Source organism: Arachis stenosperma, chromosome 4 (genome assembly GCF_014773155.1).
Source record: "Arachis stenosperma cultivar V10309 chromosome 4, arast.V10309.gnm1.PFL2, whole genome shotgun sequence".
Lineage (NCBI taxonomy): Eukaryota > Viridiplantae > Streptophyta > Magnoliopsida > Fabales > Fabaceae > Arachis > Arachis stenosperma.
In genome coordinates this window covers 24,667,534-24,673,192 of record NC_080380.1, presented here as the reverse complement: position 1 = coordinate 24,673,192, position 5,659 = coordinate 24,667,534, and the positions used below count along the sequence as shown (strand labels likewise).

At 41.0% G+C, this 5,659-nt stretch overlaps 1 non-coding gene across 1 annotated transcript; it reads left to right on the top strand.

The window, feature by feature from the left end:
* Positions 1-4,225: 4,225 nt before the first annotated feature.
* On the top strand, positions 4,226-4,333 carry LOC130977549 (small nucleolar RNA R71). The gene has a single exon (XR_009085237.1). It is a non-coding gene; the product is annotated as a small nucleolar RNA R71 (small nucleolar RNA).
* Positions 4,334-5,659: the final 1,326 nt, after the last annotated feature.

The following is a 5,659-nucleotide window of genomic DNA, read 5'->3' as shown; positions in this document are numbered from 1 at the left end:
TGAGTCTTGGCTGTGGCCCAAAGCACTCTGTCTTCCAGTATTACCACCGGATACATACATGCCACAGACACATAATTGGGTGAACCTTTTCAGATTGTGACTCAGCTTTGCTAAAGTCCCCAATTAGAGGTGTCCAGGGTTCTTAAGCACACTCTTATTGCCTTGGATCACAACTTTATTTCTTTCTTTTCTTTTTCTTTTTTTTTCGGTTTTTTTTTTCTTTTTTTTTTCGCTTGCTTTCTCCCTTTTTTTTTTTGTATTCACTGCTTTTTCTTGCTTCAAGAATCATTTTTATGATTTTTCAGATCCTCAGTAACATGTCTCCTTTTTCATCATTCTTTCAAGAGCCAACATTCATGAACCACAAATTCAAAAGACATATGCACTGTTTAAGCATACATTCAGAAGACAAAAGTGTTGCCACCACATCAAAATAATTAAACTGTTATAAAATTCAAAATTCATGCAATTCTTCTCCTTTTCAATTAAGAACATTGTTTGTTTAAGAAAGGTGATGGATTCATAGGACATTCATAACTTTAAGGCATAGACTCTAAGACACTAATGATCATAAGACACAAACATAGATAAACATAAGCACTAAATTTCGAAAAACAGAAAATTAAAGAACAAGGAGATTAAAGAACGGGTCCACCTTAGTGATGGCGGCTTGTTCTTCCTTTTGAAGGTCTTATGGAGTGCTTGAGCTCCTCAATGTCTCTTCCTTGTCTTTGTTGCTCCTCTCTCATGATTCTTTGATCTTCTCTTAATTTCATGCAGGAGGATGGAATGTTCTTGATGCTCCACCCTTAGTTGTCCCATGTTGGAACTCAATTCTCCTCATCAATGGGGATATCTCCTTCTATGTCAACTCCAACTGAATAACAGAGGTGACAAATGAGATAAGGAAAGGCTAGCCTTGCCAAGGTGGAAGACTTGTCCGCCACTTTGTAGAGTTCTTGGGCTATAACCTCATGGACTTCCACTTCTTCTCCAATCATGATGCTATGAATCATGATGGCCCGGTCTAGAGTAACTTCGGACCGGTTGCTAGTGGGAATGATTGAGCGTTGGATAAACTCCAACCATCCTCTAGCCATGGGCTTGAGGTCATGCCTTCTCAATTGAACCGGCTTGCCTCTTGAATCTCTCTTCCATTGTGCGCCCTCTTCACATATGACTGTGATGACTTGGTCCAACCTTTGATCAAAGTTGACCCTTCTAGTGTAAGGATGTTCATCTCCTTGCATCATGGGCAAGTTGAATGCTAACCTTACATTTTCCGGACTAAAATCCAAGTATTTCCCCGAACCCTTGTAAGATAATTCTTTGGATCCGGGTTCACACTTTGATCATGGTTCTTGGTGATCCATGCATTGGCATAGAACTCTTGAACCATCAAGATTCTGATTTGTTGAATGGGGTTGGTAAGCACTTCCCAACCTCTTCTTCGGATCTCATGGCGGATCTCCGGATATTCACCCTTTTTGAGTGAAAAGGGAACCTCGGGGATCACCTTCTTCAAGGCCACAACTTCATAGAAGTGGTCTTGATGCACCCTTGAGATGAATCTATCCATCTCCCATGACTCGGAGGTGGAAGCTTTTGCCTTCCCTTTCCTCTTTCTAGAGGTTTCTCCGGCCTTGGATGCCATAAATGGTTATGGAAAAACGAAAAAGCAACGCTTTTACCACACCAAACTTAAATGTTTGCTCGTCCTCGAGCAAAAGAGGAAAGAAGAGAGTAGAAGAAGAAGAAATGAGGAAGAACGGAATGGCTTGGTGTATTCGGCCAAAGAGGGGGAGAAGTGGTTTTAAGGTTGTGTAAAAATGAAGGAGTGAAGAAGGGTATTTATAGGAGAGAGGGGAGATGGGGTTCGGCCATTATGGGTGGGTGTGGGAGGGAAAGTGGTTTGAATTTGAAGGGTGAGGTTGGTGGGGTTTTATGAAGGATGGATGTGAGTGGTGAAGAGAAAGATGGGATTTGATAGGTGAAGGGTTTTTGGGGAAGAGGTATTGAGGTGATTGGTGAATGGGGGAAGAAGAGATAGAGTGGTGGTGGGGTAGGTGGGGATCTTGTGGGGTCCACAGATCCTGTGGTGTCAAGGAAAAGTCATCCCTGCACCAAATGTTGCTCAAAATCACGTTTTGAGCCATTTCTGGCGTTAAACGCCGGGTTGGTGCCCATTCCTGGCGTTTAACGCCAGGTTCTTGCCCTTTTCTGGCGTTTAACGCCAGTCTAGTGCCCCTTTCTGGCGTTAAACGCCCAGATTGGTGCCAGACTGGGCGTTAAATGCCCAACTGCTAGCCTCACTGGCGTTTAAACGCCAGTGAATTCTTCCTCCAGGGTGTGCTATTTTTCTTCCTGTTTTTCATTCTGTTTTTGCTTTTTCAATGGATTTTGTGACTTCTTATGATCATCAACCTACAAAAAACATAAAATAACAAAGAGAAATATATAAAATATAATCATTGGGTTGCCTCCCAACAAGCGCTTCTTTAATGTCAGTAGCTTGACAGAGGGCTCTTATGGAGCCTCACAGATACTCAGAGCAATGTTGGAACCTCCCAACACCAAACTTAGAGTTTGAATGTGGGGGTTCAACACCAAACTTAGAGTTTGGTTGTGGCCTCCCAACACCAAACTTAGAGTTTGACTGTGGGGGCTCTGTTTGTCTCTGATTTGAGAGAAGCTCTTCATGCTTCTTCTCCATGGTGACAGAGGGATATCCTTGAGCTTTAAACACCAAGGATTTTTCATTCACTTTAATGATCAGTTCACCTCCATCAACATCAATCACAGCCTTTGCTGTGGCTAGGAAGGGTCTACCAAGGATGATGGATTCATCCATGCACCTCCCAGTCTCTAGGACTATGAAATCAGTAGGGATGTAATGGTCTTCAACTTTTACCAAAACATTCTCTACAAGTCCATGAGCTTGTTTTCTGGAGTTGTCTGCCATCTCTAGTGAGATTCTGGCAGCTTGTACCTCAAAGATCCCTAGCTTCTCCATTACAGAGAGAGGCATGAGGTTCACACTTGACCCTAAGTCACACAGAGCCTTCTTGAAGGTCATGGTGCCTATGGTAGAAGGTATTGAAAACTTCCCAGGATCTTGTCTCTTTTGAGGTAATTTCTGCCTAGACAAGTCATCCAGTTCTTTGGTGAGCAAAGGAGGTTCATCCTCCCAAGTCTCATTTCCAAATAACTTGTCATTTAGCTTCATGATTGCTCCAAGGTATTTAGCAACTTGCTCTTCAGTGACATACTCATCCTCTTCAGAGGAAGAATACTCATCAGAGCTCATGAAGGGCAGAAATAAGTCCAATGGAATCTCTATGGTCTCATTTTGAGCTTCAGATTCCCATGGTTCCTCATTGGGGAACTCAGAGGAGGTCAGTGCACGCCCACTGAGGTATTCCTCAGTGGCGTTCTCCTCCTCTCTTTCCTCTCCAGATTCGGCCATGGTTATGGCTTTGCACTCTCCTTTTGGATTTTCTTCTGTATTGCTTGGAAGAGTACTTGGAGGGAGTTCAGTAATTTTCTTGCTCAGCTGTCCCACTTGTGCCTCCAAATTCCTAATGGAGGACCTTGTTTCAGTCATGAAACTTTGAGTGGTTTTGATTAGATCAGAGACCATGGTTGCTAAGTCAGAGGGGTTCTGCTTAGAATTCTCTGTCTGTTGCTGAGAAGATGATGGAAAAGGCTTGCCATTGCTAAACCTGTTTCTTCCACCATTGTTGTTATTGAAACCTTGTTGAGGTCTCTCTTGATTCTTCCATGAGAAATTTGGGTGATTTCTCCATGAAGAATTATAGGTGTTTCCATAGGGTTCTCCTAGGTAATTCACCTCTTCCATTGAAGGGTTCTCAGGATCATAAGCTTCTACCTCCGATGAAGCATCCTTAGTACTGCTTGGTGCATTTTGCATTCCAGACAGACTTTGAGAAATCAAATTGACTTGTTGAGTCAATATCTTGTTCTGAGCCAGTATGGCATTCAGAGTATCAATCTCAAGAACTCCTTTCTTCTGACTTGTTCCATTGTTCACAGGATTCCTTTCAGAAGTGTACATGAATTGGTTATTTGCAACCATTTCAATGAGCTCTTGAGCCTCTGTAGGCGTCTTCTTCAGATGAAGAGATCCTCCAGCAGAGCTATCCAAAGACATCTTGGATAGTTCAGAGAGACCATCATAGAAAATACCTATGATGCTCCAGTCAGAAAGCATGTCTGAGGGACATTTTCTGATTAATTGTTTGTATCTTTCCCAAGCTTCATAGAGGGATTCTCCATCCTTCTGTCTGAAGGTTTGGACTTCCACTCTAAGCTTACTCCATTTTTGAGGTGGAAAGAACTTTGCCAAGAAGGCATTGACTAGCTTTTCCCAAGAGTCCAGGCTATCTTTAGGTTGTGAGTCTAACCATATTCTAGCTCTGTCTCTTACAGCAAAAGGGAATAGCATCAGTCTGTAGACCTCAGGGTCAACCCCATTAGTCTTGACTGTGTCACAGATTTGCAAGAACTCAGCTAAAAACTGATGAGGATCTTCCATTGGAAGTCCATGGAACTTGCAATTCTATTGCATTAGAGAAACTAATTGAGGCTTAAGCTCAAAGTTGTTTGCTCCAATGGCAGGGATAGAAATGCTTCTCCCATAGAAGTCGGGAGTAGGTTCAGTAAAGTCACCAAGCACCTTCCTTGCATTATTGTTGTTTTCGGCTGCCATGTCTTCTTCTCCTTTGAAGATTTCTGTCAGGTCCTCAACAGAGAGTTATGCCTTAGCTTCTCTTAGCTTTCGCTTCAAGGTCCTTTCAGGTTCAGGGTCAGCTTCAACAAGAATGCCTTTGTCCTTGCTCCTGCTCATATGAAAGAGAAGAGAACAAGAAAATGTGGAATCCTCTATGTCACAGTATAGAGATTCCTTGAGGTGTCAGAGGAAAAGAAAAATAGAAGGAGAATTCGAACTTGATCAGATAGAGTTCGAATTGTGCATTAAGAAGGAGTGATACTCCATAAATAGAAGGATGTGAGAAGAGGGGAAGGAAATTTTCGAAAATTAAGTGAAAAAGTTTGAAAATATTTTGAAAAACTTTAATTTGATTTTCGAAAACCAAGAGTGAAAGAAATCAAGTGATTTTTGAAAAAGATTTTGAAATTAGAAGTTAAAAAGATTTGATTGAAAACTTATTTTGAAAAAGAGGTTAAGAAGATATGATTGAAAAGATTGATTGAAAACAATTTTAAAAGATATGTTTTGAAAACAATTTTTTTTTAAAAGATTTGATTTAAAAATTAATGACTTGCCTAACAAGAAAAGATATGATTCAAACATTAAACCTTCCTCAACAGAAAAGGCAACAAACTTGAGATGTTCAATCAAATCATTAATTGTTAGTAAGTATCTTTGAAAAAGGAAAGAAATTGATTTGAAAACATTTGATTGAAAGGATATGATTTGAAAAAGATTTGATTTGAAAAACTTTGAAAACTAAAAAAAATTGATTTTGAAAACAAAATCTTCCCCCTTGTGCCATCCTGGCGTTAAACGCCCAGAATGGTATCCATTCTGGCGTTTAACACCCAAAATGCTACCTTTTTGGGCGTTAAATGCCCAACCAGGTACCCTGGCTGGCGTTTAAACGCCAGTCTGTCCTTC